Raw genomic sequence first — 14,911 nt, forward strand, 5'->3', positions numbered from 1 at the left:
GGATCATCGTTCTTTGATTGGAGATACTCTTGTAATCCATAATGATCGTATAATGTTTCTCCAGGTTAAAAGAAATCTTTGCAGCCAATGTGATGATGATAACATTAGGATGCTGGTTGCTCTAGGATTGTTCCAAGTCGCTCTGGGGGGGGGGGGGGGGGGGGGTTGTGAGGGGTTCCAAATGTATAGTAGGGATAGTGGGTAGGTGGAGCATGGCCGACCAACTTGAGGCATAGTCTAGCTCTTGCTTGCGTGCTTGTATTTGTTTTGCGTCCAGCTTGGGTTTAAGCCCAAGTTCCATTCCATGTTAGCTAGTGGAGTACCCATGTCCTTGTGTTAGACCACTGGTATATTGAAATAGTGCCAAACTCTGTTTGGCTTTGTTTTGTGTGCTGATCCTAGCATTAGGATGCTGGTTGCTCTAGGATTGTTCCAAGTCGCTCAGGGCTCCTGTCCCTTCGCTCCTTGGGCTATATGCTCAGAAGTTGCTCTGTGATTCGGTTCTATCACTCCTTGGCTCCATGTTTGGGAGTTTGGCACTGTTCCTTCGTACAATGGCCTAAGGCCTTGAACTTCGGGTTCTACACCACTGTCATTTGGACACATGACATATAACACATGGCATAAAGAGGGTTTAGGTTTTGCTTCATGGTGTTATCCTATGGTAAATCACCATAGGATAAAGGGTCAAAACCACGTGCGCTACATTTGGTATCAGAGGATGAGTCTCAGCGAGTACTATACAATGAGATTGGGCAACTAGTCTTGTTGCATACGCAGAGATGAAAATGATGATCTGAGTGGGTACATGTTTGGGTGCTAAGACTTCGCAATTATTTCTTGGGTATGGATATTGTTACCTTGTTGTTCTATATAGTGTGAGCTTGCTCTTAGGCTTATAAGAGGGATTGAGTTATTCTGTTTGCATGAGTTTGAGCTTGGGCTCGTGAGTGAGGTGCATTAGCAACTTGAGGATACGTTTTGAGTTGGCATGATTAATGTTAGCTTATCAGTTGTTCCATGAGTTGTTCCATATACCATGAGTGAATGTAAACTTTCCCTGAGTTTGCTGTGAGTGGCAAATACACTGGTTCATAGTTGTTTAGCACAACACTGGTGGATCCTTCTTATGATTACAAGTGGATCAATCAAGACTGTAGGGATGAGTCTATTGATTCATGTAATCATTGCTATGCTCTGTCATAAACTTTTCTTGGATTAGATTGAAGGCAGTGCGAAAGCAAGCTTGAGGTTTAATCAAAGATGAGACCGAAAAGAGAGTTGTCGGGGACGAAGGATCAAACACATAAATCATCTTCCCTTTTTGGAGAGACTCCATTTGACACCATTTTGCGTGTAAGTGCTAGATATGGGGAGCTGGTGCTTGTGGGATCGTACCAGACCCTCATTTTGCAGTGCAAAGGGCTTGGAGTTTAGCTCCAAATTCAAGTGCGCTACATTTGGTATCAGAGGAATTGTCTCAGCGATTCCTATCCAACTTTTATTGGATTTTTTGATTCAGGTTGCATACACAAAGACTTTTCTAGTAGATCCGAAGTGACCTATGTAGGATTAGTTGGATTGCACCATTCAGTAAGAACGTTATAAGCATGTTTAGTTACTGATAGAGGCATGCATGCAACTAGTGGGATGGTGAAAAGGAACCGTACTGATGATGTTGAAACCTCTAGATGGGCGAATCGAGAGGAGGAAACTCCTGCTAGAGATGCTGCGGAAGAGGCTGAGGCTGAGTTAGAAGAGGAAGAGCCAGATGCTGTGGCACTACAATGTATAGCTCAGGAAGTTGAGATCGAGAATTTGCAAAGGGAGATTCACAAATTGAAGAAGGAGAACAAGAAGAGGAAGAAAGAAGCTGAAGCTGCTAAACTAGCTAAACCTAAGCAACCAGACTCCTCTTCAAGTTCTGAGGATGATGAAGTTTTGCAACTGCCCCCGATTGCACGAGTTTCAAAGTTCAAGCCTCTGAAACCACCCAACTTCAGAGGCATGTGGGACTATCAAGTTTTGGAAGACTGGGTCTACGATATGGAAAATTATTTCATAGCGGCAGACGTAGATGATCATATAAAAGTTGCGTGCGTGCAATCCTTTCTCACTAATCATACCAAAACTTGGTGGCACCAGGTGTGTGCTGAAAAAGGGCAGACTAAAAGTTGGACCAAGATGCGGTCTTGTATCCGTAAGGAATACTTGCTGGATGATCTTGGTCTGAGACTTCACGCGGAGCTGCGGTGGTTAAAGCAACGAGGGGACCTCATGCATTACAATAATGCATTTGCTCAGAAGTGCATTATGATTGCAAATATGAGTGACGAAGATGCTTGAAGTTATTTCCTAGAGGATTTAAATTCACTTTCTCGCAATGAGATTTTGAAGTTTAAGCCAAAGACGTACTTAGAGTGTAAGGAGGTAGCACAGCAAGGGATGCTTGTTCAATCAAGATTCTTATTTGTTGTAGATCGTCAAAGGAGATCAAGATTTTATACACAAATGTCAAAGAGATGTTAAAGTAGGGTGTTATCCAAAAGCAATAGAGTCCTTAAATGTGTGAACCTTATCTTATCACAAAAATTGATATAGGAGTATTCATCTTTTGCATCAACTATTAGCCATTAAATGAAGTGATTATCCTAGATGTATATTTTTTTCCTCACACTATCAATCTTTTAGATTGTCTAGGGAGGAACCGTCTGGATTGGCCATTAAATGAAATGACTATCTCACATGTGTATCCTCTTCCTCATACTGTTGATGTTTTGGATCATCTAGGGAGGAATCATTAATTCACCTAGTTAAATTTTATTTCTATATATTAACAAGTGCCGTTGGCCAAAAATGATGTTCCTAAAATTGCTTTTTATATAGTATTTGGTTTGTATGAATTCTTGATAATGCCATTTGAGTTAAACAATGCTTCAATGACTTTCTAATAGATGATGGATGAGGTTCTTTGTGATATGTCAAAAGTAATAATTGACTTCATTGTTGATGTCTTCATCCACTTGGAGGGGATGTGGGAGGAGCACATCCATGATATTTGGAAAAGCAATCGAAGTGCATTTTTAGGTCTAAAGATATAACTTATTTTAGGTATCATGTTTCTCATAAAGGTTTGCAAATTGATTTTGATAAACTTATGGCTTCTGAAGATCCCTACTCTAAAATGTATAAATGATATACAATACTTAATAGGCAAGATGTAATATCTCAATTGTTTTGTGAATCATCTTTCTGATCACATTACACCTTTGTAAGTGTTGCTGAAATCATCATGTTCATTGCTTAGGAAGTTTTGTGGCTTATGCTAACACCCTTTTTAGAGCTCATCTTCCTTTTTCACTCTCTTCTTATATTCCTAATGAGCTTGTTGTTCCGGTGGATTTTCTAGATAAGGATTCCATGCCGTCAGCAGTTGCTATACTTGATGTTTAGTGTCCATAAAATGTTGAGCAAAATTTACCTTTTTTTGATGAGGTTCGTAAAGCTCAAAAGGTTGAGTCTTAGATCCAAAGGCTTTATAAAAGGTTCAAGAATCATACATCAGTTGTTAATGATTTGCCATTTCGGCATTATATTCTCAATACCACCTTGAGGACAACCTTTTTTATTTTGTAGGACTAATTTTGATGATCATTTACGGATGGTGGTACCTTCGATATTTATTCCATGCTTTCTCCATGTTTATCATAACTCTCTTATTCTAAATAGGTATATGGGACATCGGCATGTGATTGAGAAGCTATATAGGTATTTGTATTTGCTGGAGATGCAACATAATGTTATCTAATATGTGCATAGTTATGTTTGGTGCCAAACTTATAATACTCCCTTTCATGTTACAGAAGGACGGTTGGAGTTAATTGCAGTTTTTCGTCCATTTGAGTTGGTGGCATTTGATCTAATAGGGCCTTTTTCACAGTCGACTACTGACAATAAGTATACCATTATGGCTTCTGACTACTTGATTCATTAGATGGAAGTCGGTTCTTGCTAGTGCGTCAATAGCTACTATTGGGTACTTCCTCAATCGAGTGGTGTTCAAACATTCCTGTCTAAAGTGACTTCTCTTGAATAATAATCCCGCATTTATGGCCAAAGTATTTCATGTTTTAACATCTTAATTGGGGATACACTACACTATTAAAAATACTTATCATCCATACACAAATGCTTTGCTAGAATGGCTTGTTCAGCTTGTAAGCAACCAAAGGGAACAACTCGATAGACGATCCATGTGGTTCAAATACAAAAGGAAAAGGCTTATGAACAAAAGTGCACCCCCTTTTCCAATCGGTTAAGGGTCTTGGGATATTTAGGGTTAAATGTCCTTGGGTTTGAATAGTATTGGGTTGGGTGACTTCTCAGGAAGTTCAAATTCAAGAGCTTACACAACCCTTCAAAGGGATGATTGTGATGTAAATTTTCAGCATACGAATTAAGATGATTATTTACTGTCTTTTCAATATACATATGTCATAGTGGTACAAAGTTCTATTGGTGTTTCACCATATAAACTCTTATATGGTCATGGTTTGATATTACTAACAAAGTGAAGTTTACCTTCATGATTGCCATGAGCTACCAATACTAAGTTTTGGGATTAGTATTTGACAAGCATTCTTCCACTTATTTAAGTGGAGTTTATCGAACACCTAGGCATACAAATGGGACAACAACACTATAACTCCCATCATCGTCTACCTATAGAGTATAAAGTGGATGACTTGATGTTAATTTATTTCCCCAATCTTATAGTACGTGGTTTGTCTAAAATGCTCCTTGCTCAGTGGAAGGGACTATATCAGGTATTATGGCAAGTTGCATTGCAAATTTATGAAGTTTAGCATAATGTTCAATAAGTAAATCCTCCAGAAATTGTGCATATGCAAAGGCTGAAATGCTTTGTACAAAGGGATCAAGAATAATTGATACCATCTACAGATCCACTAGTGCCTCTTTTTAATATTCCTTTAGATCCTTACTCATCAACCAGAGAACCTTGACTACCTTCCATTCTTCTGAGAGGAAAGGATGATGTGATGTTTAAGTGTACAACTATGATGCCATATATTAATATTTATATAGTGTGATTTTGATAACCATTAGATTGGTTCAATTTGAACCACTTGCTTCTACATATAAACTAGGGTTTCTGGGTAAATTAATATGCACATTTTTATATTCCATTTCTATATTCCACGCACTCACAAAACATATCTATAAATTATAAATACAAGATTAGTCTAAATATATTACAACCATTAGATGGTACAGTATCCTAGAATATTCAAGTATGTTTAACCAACAGTAAACCAAAAAACATATACATGTAAATATATGCATGCTTATATTTAAAATTTTAATAATAGTTAATCTTAATAACTATTCTTTGACTTTTTTCTAGGTCTATATCAGTGCTTATTAATAAAAATTATTTTTTTTTGTATTATTATTGTTTTAAATTTATTCATATTCTCTAGTAACACTATTCAATTAGAAAAAACTTTGTATTAATTCTATTTTTTAACTTTTATCATGATAAAGTAGGATTATTAATACTAATAATACTTATTAGATAAACTATACAGAAAAATATTTAGAGAAATCACAATTAAAGAAAAAATAACAATTATTAAATTCTACTTTATCTTTATATATATAGAGTAGAATATATAAGCACTAATATATTTAGACTTTGTATATGTATATATGTTTTTAAATATGTATGTATGTATTTATATCTGTATATATATATATGTATATGTATGTATGTATGTATGTATGTATATCTATATATGTATATATGTATATATGTATATATGTATGTATATATGTATTTATGTCTGTATATATGTATGTGTGTGTGTGTGAGGGTATGGAATATGGAAAGGAAATATAGAAAATATGCATATCAATTAGCCCAAAAACCCTAACTTATATACAAGAGCAAGTGGTTCGGATTAAAACCAATCTAACAACTACTAAAATCCCACTGCACTAATTTTAGTATATGGCATTATAGTTGTACACTTGGACCTCACATCATCCCCTTCTTTTGGAATAATGGAAGACTATTAAGGTTCTCTTGTAGATGGGCCAGGATCTAAAGGAATGTCAGGGGGAGCCATTGGCAAATCTATATGTGGTATTAGTTGTTTTTTATCCTTTTGTACAAAGTGTTTCAATTGTTGCACATGCATGACTTCTGGAGGATTAGTCTATTGGATGTTATGCTAAACCTCATAAACTTGTGGTCCAATTTACCGCAACACTTGATATGGTTCTTTCCACTGACAAAGAGCCCTTTAGATAAACCATATACCGTAAAATAGGGAAAACAGATTAACACCAACTCATCCACTTTGTACTTTGTAGGTGGACGATGATGGGAGTTGTAACACCGTTGTTGTCCCAATTGTACACGGCCTAAGTGTTCAACAAACTTTGCTAAAACAAGTGGAAGAATGCTTGACAAATACTGATCCTACGGCCTAGCATCGACAGCGTGTAGCAATTGCAAAAGTAAACCTAGCTCCATTGGTAATATTAGATCATGACCATATAAAAATTTATATGGTGAAAAACCAACAAAACTCTACACCCTTGTGATGTATACATACTGAAGAAATGGCAAAAAATCATCATAATCCAAATGCTAAAAGTTTACATACTTCGCAATCATTCTATTGAATGTTTGAATGAGCCATTCCACCAAACTGTCTGACTGTGGATGATAGACACTTGTGAAAGTATGGTGTATCCCCAACCGAGACGTCAAAACATGAAATGCCTTAGCCATAAATGCAGGACCATTATCTGAAAGAATCCGCTTTAGACAAGAATGTTGAAACACCACTCGATTGAGGAGGAAGTATCCAACAGCAGTGGCAAATGCGCTAGCAAGAGCACCAATTTCCACCTAACGAGTCAAATAGTCAAAAGAAATAATAACATATTCATTGCTAGCAGTCGATCGTGGAAAAGGTCCTATAAGATCAAATGCCACCAACTCAAATAAACGGGAAACTGCAATTGACTCCAACCGTCCTTTTATAGCACAAGGGGGAATATTACGAGCTTGGCACCAAATGCAGCTACGCATATACCAAATAACATCACGTCGCATCTCCAGCCAATAGAAAGACTCACGTAGCTTCTTGGTCATATAACAATGTTTTATATGCCCGCTTAAAACAAGAGAATTATGATAAACATAAAGAAACCGTGGAATAAAGATGGAAGGCACCACCAACCGTAAATGATCATCAGGATCTGTCCCCACAAAATAAAGAAGGCCATCTTCAAGGTGATATTAAAAATGCAAATGCCAAAATGGCAAGTCATTAGCAAGTGATGTAGAATTCTCAAACCCATCTCAAAGCCTTTAAATCCATATCTCAATCGAGCTTTGTGAATTTTATCGAGAGAAGGTAGATTTTGCTTTGCACCTTCTGGACATTGAACATCAAGTATAACCATTGTTAATAGCATAGAATCCTCATCTAAAAAATCCACAGATGCTAGAACAACATATTCGTCAAAAATATGAGAAAAGAGTGAAGAAGGAAGAGAAGCTCAAAAAAGGGCATTAGTATCAGCCATAGAACTCCCTAGGCACTGAACAACATCAAAATCATATATCTGAAATTTCAAAGCCCACCAAGCAATACGACTAACCAGGTTCTCCTACTTCAATAATGAAGTAATGGCAGCATGATCACCTTCTAATTATGTTCAAGAACCATGTAGATATGCATGAAATTTCTCAAAACCCTAAACTGCTGCTAAACATTCCTTTTCTATCGTGGAATAGTTCACCTCCGCTGGTTGTAATATACGACTTATATATGTAATATGATGGTGCTGACCAGACACACTTGGGCTCTCTTGCATCAATACACCTCTAAGACCAATATCAGAAGCATCTATGCGCAAAATGAAAAGTCATGTGTAGTCAGAATATGCCAAAACCAGAGGAGTTGTCAATAGTTCTTTGAGATCCATGAACGCTCACTCACAATACAGAGACCAGATGGAAGATGACGTTGATAACCTTAGTAACACTCATAACATTGAAGTGCGATCAAAAAGATGATCCACAAAATAACCAAGATACTGCCCTAGAATGCATTACACATCATTCACACACTTTGGAGTCGTGTTTGGGTCCAAAGACACAACTTATCTTGGGTACCATATTTCTTGTGAGGGTTTGCAAATTGATTTTCACAAACTTGTGGCTATTCTAAAGTTTCCTCACTTCGACCACTTCAAGTTTAAACTAATGTTCCGTGACCGATCCAACACTTTACAAACATCATGTGTTCCTCCCACGTCCCCTCCAAGTGGATTAAGACATCATTAATGAAGTTAGCAATCACCTCCAGCATATCATAAAGAGCCTTGTCCATCATTCGCTGGAAAGTTGTTGAAGCATTGTTCAAACCAAATAACATCACCAAAAACTCATACAAACCACACGATGTATGAAACACAGTCTTAGGAATATCTTCTTCAGCCATCGGTACTTACCAATACCCAGAAACAATATTTAGCTTGGTGAAGCAACGACTTCTCCCCAGACAATCCAAGAGACCAATAGTGTGAGGAAGAGGGTACACATCCGGGATTGTCACTTCGTTTAACGGATGATAATCAATGCAGAAACAAATACTCCCATCAAGTTTCATCACAAGATGAAGTTCATATACTCAAAGACTCCACAACTTTCAAATAACACCCTTTTTTAACATTTCCTTAATGTTTGCATATAAAATCTTGATCTTTTTAGGTGATCGACAATGAATAGGACCCTTAATTGGATGAGCATCCCTAGTTGGACGTGTGGCAATCTTAGCCTTAGACAAAAGGTCAAATTCAAAGAGATCGACATACTCCTTTATGAGTCAGTCAACCACTGCAACACAAAGACTGTCAGAGGGATCTAAAAAGGGAAGAGTGGAACAAGATGGAAACATAGGAGGAAGTAATGGAGAGACAAAAGTAATGGAAGCAGAGGTAAAAATAGAGGGATGAAGAAGTACAAAAGTTAAAGGAATGGATAAAATATAAAAAATTATAAGACAAAAGGGAGAAGCCTCAAAGTCACACTTGGCATAATTGTGCTGCAACTAATCCATACCAAGGATGAGATCAAAAGCTTGACTCGTCATCACCCGCAATGACTGCAACCCAAGCTTAAGATCACCCACACACACAACTAGGTCTGCCTCATCCCATGCACATGCATGTGTACAGCCGTTGCCATAAAGAATGAAAATTGGCTCCACCGCATGACATAAGTGTAGACGGCAATGTGTGGCAATAGGTCAAGCAATAGAACTCAAACCTATATCCACCAATATAAAGAGAATAATAAGAGACCTCTTGTTATAAAAACGGGCTTGGAAAGTAAACATTGGATGAACTAGTGCCAAGTGAACCCCTTGATGATACTCTCGAAAGAAAGATGGAGGGGCTATTGACTTATTCGCGCAAGGTCCCTCCATTACTCATGCGACTTCTCATTTCCCGGATGCATTTCAATGTTAAGACTTTCCACTACAGCAGCACCAACATGACATTGTTGATGCCAAGATCTCCACCTAGGAAATGGAGACTGCCAATCTGGAAAATGCCGATAACGCTAATAAGTGTGACTAACTTTATCACATGCTTAGCAATGAACATCACGTCTACAACCACATCCTCACCCTTGTCCTTGGACTTGAGTAGCAGCAGCATTAACCTCCATTGGAACAAGACCATTACCCACAGGAAGTAGAACTAAAGGACCTGCAGTGAAAAATGGAAGAGGTGGAAGACTAAACTACATCACCGACTCAAATGGCCCTTGATGAAAATGATGTAATTGTTGGAAGGTATTTGTAAGCGACTAAATTTTCCATTTTACTTTAGTCACTTAACCGCACCTCTGACCACTTGGAGGAGTCTCACTCACAACCTCCGTAAGACCTATTTTGGACTTGGGCTTACTAGCCCCGAGAATGGCATTCCCGCCACTCAACTTCGTGCACTTGGTCCAAGTGCTCCACGTGTCCGATCCCATGACCGACACCCCAAAGTACCACCAACATATCAGCCTATTACGCTAAGGCCATGCCCATTCACCTTGGTCACAACGATAGTCTGACACCACCTGCATCCCAGTCCCGTCACTCAAAGACTGGGCCATCCATCCATGAGTGATCATCCCAGATCCACTCCTTAGCATCCTTAGGATGCCCACCGACATGGGGATTAGCCTTCCCCAATATCTCCGTTCCAATCCCCACTAAGTCCCTTTTCGTCCATGGCCGTGTTCGCCAACACTACCACTGGATCGAGGCCCACAGGCCTGACCACTAAGTCCCACGGTCCTCTGGGACTTCCTCACCACACGACTGTGTCCTTGGTCACTACCCCAGAGGACTGCTCCTCTTCCTTTCCACAGTATGGGCCTTTGGGACAACATTTCGGAACACCGTGGCCTTACGCGAGCCACCTGGGTACTCTCCCCACCTTCCGCCCTTGGGTGCTCTAGCCATGGGCTTAGAGCGAGGTTCCGTTGAGCCACGCCTGGTATCCAAGTAGGTAGTGCCACCCACACTTGGACTGGGAGCATCGGTCAGTCGATCTCCCGGGGGAACTAGAGCCGGCTCTTGAACACTTCACCAAGCTACCCCGCTTGTCGGTCCATGTTCACTCTAGTCTTGGACTTCCCAGTGGTCAGCTCATCACCCAACACTGGGTCTGGCCTTCCTGGGCCAAACTGGCCTTTCCTGGCCAAACTGGCTCCACTGGGCTCCAACCCCCACACTCTCCCTACTATACTTTTGGAACCCCCCACAGCGCCCCCCCCTGGGAGACGATCACTTTGGGCTTTCACCCAACTGCCTGTATTAGTATTCGGACTCGGACTCGAACTCGAACTCGGACTCAGACTCGGTCTTGGTCCCGGATTCGAACTCGGTCTCGGTCTCGGTCTCGGCCTCAGTCTCGGTCCCGGTCTCGGTTCCATCTCGGACTCCATCTCAGACTCCATCTCGGGTCCATCTCGGACTCCATCTCAGGTCCATCTCGGACTCCATCTCGGGTCCATCTCGGACTCCATCTCGGACTCCATATCGGACTCCACTTCGGGTCCATCTCGGACTCCATATCGGACTCCACTTCGGGTCCATCTCGGACTCCATCTCAGACTCCATATCGGACTCCACTTCGGGTCCATCTCGGACTCCATCTCGGACTCCATATCGGACTCCACTTCGGGTCCATCTTGGACTCCACTTTGGGTCCATCTCGGACTTCAACTCGGGTCTGCCTCGGACTCCATCTCGGACACTTCCACGTGTCATGTGTTGGTCCTTTTTGGGTCCCTTTTTGGAGCCTTGCTTATTGGTTGCCTTGTGCTTGCTCCTCGAGCACTTTGTTGGGAGTTCCACTCCCACTCTTGACCTTCCAAGTCGGAGCTTTTAGTCCAAACGTGTTATGCTCGTTTGGCTTTCGCTTCGGCCACTACCACGTGGCACCCTTTCTGGCTCCACTTTGGGGCCTAGGGATTTTGTGTCTCACAACTCCACCACCCATAGACGAAGTTCGATGTCCTCATCGAACGATAAACTATTTTATAAAGTAACACCCACATGTGTTACCATTTCCATCTTTGACACCTAGCCAATATTTGTCAATAGTTTGACATTGAAGGCTCCCCATGCCTTCTCCATATTCGTCAATGGTTTGACACCAAAGGCTCACTATGCCTTGCCCATCCTTTAAGGAGCATAGTCTTTCCAACATAGAGACTTATTCAACCACCTAGGGTGGTTTGCTCCCTTTTATTGGTTCAGTTCTCACTAAACCTGTTAGAGACATCTTCTCTAACTCAATTCCCACTACACATTCTCGAGTGGTCTTAATTTCCATCTATTGAACGTTTGCATCTTAGAACTTTTACTCTTTGACTTCTAAAAGTCAATTTCTTAGGTGTCTCCAACACCTTCCCTTGCACCTTTTGTGCAACTCCACTTCCCATCCTAGGAAGTTCTCTACTCGAGGGCACCATCATCCTCTCTTCTATTTCGTGCCACCCTGGGGCACTAAGTTCCAGTTATCATACTTTGTGCTAGGGCTGTTCATGGCCCTATCATTTGGCTACCTTACCACTCCCTGGAGCTTCCCCTTTCGCCAAATTGGAGCAATTTGGAATCCATCCTTGGAAACACACTTCCTTTCCCGCAATTTGTTAGCGTCCAACACATTAGTGCTCCTCGCCTAACTTTGCCACTTGGATTCCTTCCAAGGGATTCCACGGCCCTATCTTGGCCACTCATCTTTTGCTCCTATCCGTTGATTGTTGCACTAAGCAACACCGAATCTCTACCTCCCTCCTTGAGGTATTCTTTTGATTCCATAGCAAAGGCTCTACTTTGCCAAGACTAGGGTGTTCACCCCTAGTAAGTCTCTTTAGCATCTTCTGCTGTGGGCTTTATCCACGGCCCAACTTTGTGACCCTCCCATGGGTCTCTTTAGAGACTACTTTCCTTGGACACACTATGCCATCGCAATGACATAGCTCATTTCCCTAAGGTGCTTTTCCCACTTGGTCACCTTGACCAAGCCACACCATCATCAATAGTTCAAATCAACACTTTGAACTAAGAACTTTATTCTTTAGCCTAAACAAGAACCTTGTCCTTATTTAGCCACAAGATCACCTAGTGATCTTACCTCGGCACCTTAACAGGTTTGCCAATAGGTACTAAGTCTTCCAGACCTTTAACTTGTTAACTACGACCCCGGGGGCATCCCCCACACTTGGCGGTGCGCCCAAGCCAACTCTTCCGGCCAAGGGTCCATAGCAACTGAGACTGGGTGTCCCCATCTCATTCACCACGTCTTTGGTGCCACTTGCACCAAAGTGTTCAAGTTAGATATGCTGAGCCACACTAAACAATCTAACCATGTATCACGACTCCAGGGCATCCCCCACTTGGTGGTGTGCCCAAGTCAGTCTCCTCACTGAGAGTCCATGACCACCGAAATATGAGTGTCCTCATATTCCAAACCATCACCACGCCCTAGTGATTTGGGACTCGAACCCAAGCACTAGAGGGTCGAGACTCGAACCCAACCTCCGTATATGCATCTACGGACGGCATCACCCAGGATGTCTGGCATGATTCATCACGCCGGTGCACCAACTTATATTTAAAGCACACTACAGATCACAGCTTAGGAACCTAGTTCCTCCACACTACCAAGTCCTCTTACTTGACAAGTCTGTGATCATGCATGGACTCCTCCATGCTTGGCCCCATAGCCCACCCTTTTTGAAGTTATCACCTTCAACTAGGGTATTTGTTCCCCCGACTTGCCAATCTCACTTGGCAAGTCCTCCGACCACTGTAACATGGTTCCTGCATAAGCATGAAAGTCCTTGACCATCGACTTTCGTTCAAAGCCCTCTCTTTGAACACTCGGGAACTACTTCCCTAACCTTGATAGCCTTGCCTCATGGCAAGCTTCAAACCATGCTTCTGCTGCGCCACTCTGATTTCGCGCGTTCCATGAACCATTTACACTTGGCCTTTCTAGGTACTAAGCTACCTAAAATCGTCTTTGGGAACCTTGAAGGAATTCTGTCCCTTGCTAAGGCCTCCTTTTTCGCAAGCTTTATAGTTGCCATATAGTCTAACATGGACAATTCCATATTTTAGACTTTCCATGGCATCACAGTTGCTAGCAACAACATCCTTGAGCACCCTCTTGATTCTCCACTCCCAACTCGCATATCCACCGTTGGATATGCCCTTCGATTTCTATGGTTCAGTTCCATCCCAATACTATTTGCCTTTTAGCCCTATATGTTTCCTTTGGTTATTCTCCTCCAGATTAGGAGGATAACTTTGCACATTTTACTATGCCTTAGCAAGTATTCTTAGGGATGAACCTACCCGATAGCCTAGGGAGTGGTTCCTCAATCTTGGGCATGCTCACCTTATAATCTCACACATCGGGATTAATGTTGCTGCTTATGGGCCTTTACATGCCCATCAATAGCCTTGCCAAAATTCCATTTTTGGCTTTGTCCAATTCGAGTAGACAGTCTTCTCCTGTCTTTGCAACCTTGGACATTTGGATAGCACCTACTATCCATCATTCGCTAAGGACTTAGTCCCTTGGGCTTTATCTATTGCCCTTGCAACACGAAACACCACCTCCTGGTGTTCTAGAGTGTTTGTGTGTCCCAATGATGGCCTCCTGACAATGAGCATTCATGTTTACGACATTGACTTACTATATCGCAACATAAGCAATTTATCCCCTGTAAGGGTATATCTAACTTCTTTATGCCATTAAGAAGTCTTGGGTAGCTACCTTCTACCCATTTAACCAATTATTTTGCACCTCTTGCTTAGTTGCCCTATAGTTGTCAAGTCCTACAACTCATTGCTCGGTGCTTCCACACCTCCATCATTATCTGGGTCACCACACTCCAACTGCATGTCTTTCAGCTTAGGCCCTGCCATTCCCGCTTCCGTTGGGATTCCCTTGGCAAGGGGTTTTTATGAACCCATCATCATAACCTCAAGGTATTACACCTTGGCACATTTGGTGTCTTCACACCATCGGCCCCACGAGCCTACCTTTATGACACTACTTATTAGTGTCTAGGTCTTGCCAAGACCAATATAGTTGTTCCTCATGCTAACTATTCGTTAGCACCGCACCATAGTGTTTGCACCCTACTCTGGGCCAAAGTTGCTTTCTTCTGGGAACATCTTTCCCACAACTTTAGTATGGCACATTTTGCCCTCAATGAGATACCTATTATTCTCATACTTGGATCTTATGATCCTCCCCATACCTCATGGGGCACCATACACTT

The sequence above is a fragment of the Selaginella moellendorffii genome, unplaced genomic scaffold, assembly GCF_000143415.4.
Source record: "Selaginella moellendorffii unplaced genomic scaffold, v1.0 SELMOscaffold_86, whole genome shotgun sequence".
NCBI classification, from domain to species: domain Eukaryota; kingdom Viridiplantae; phylum Streptophyta; class Lycopodiopsida; order Selaginellales; family Selaginellaceae; genus Selaginella; species Selaginella moellendorffii.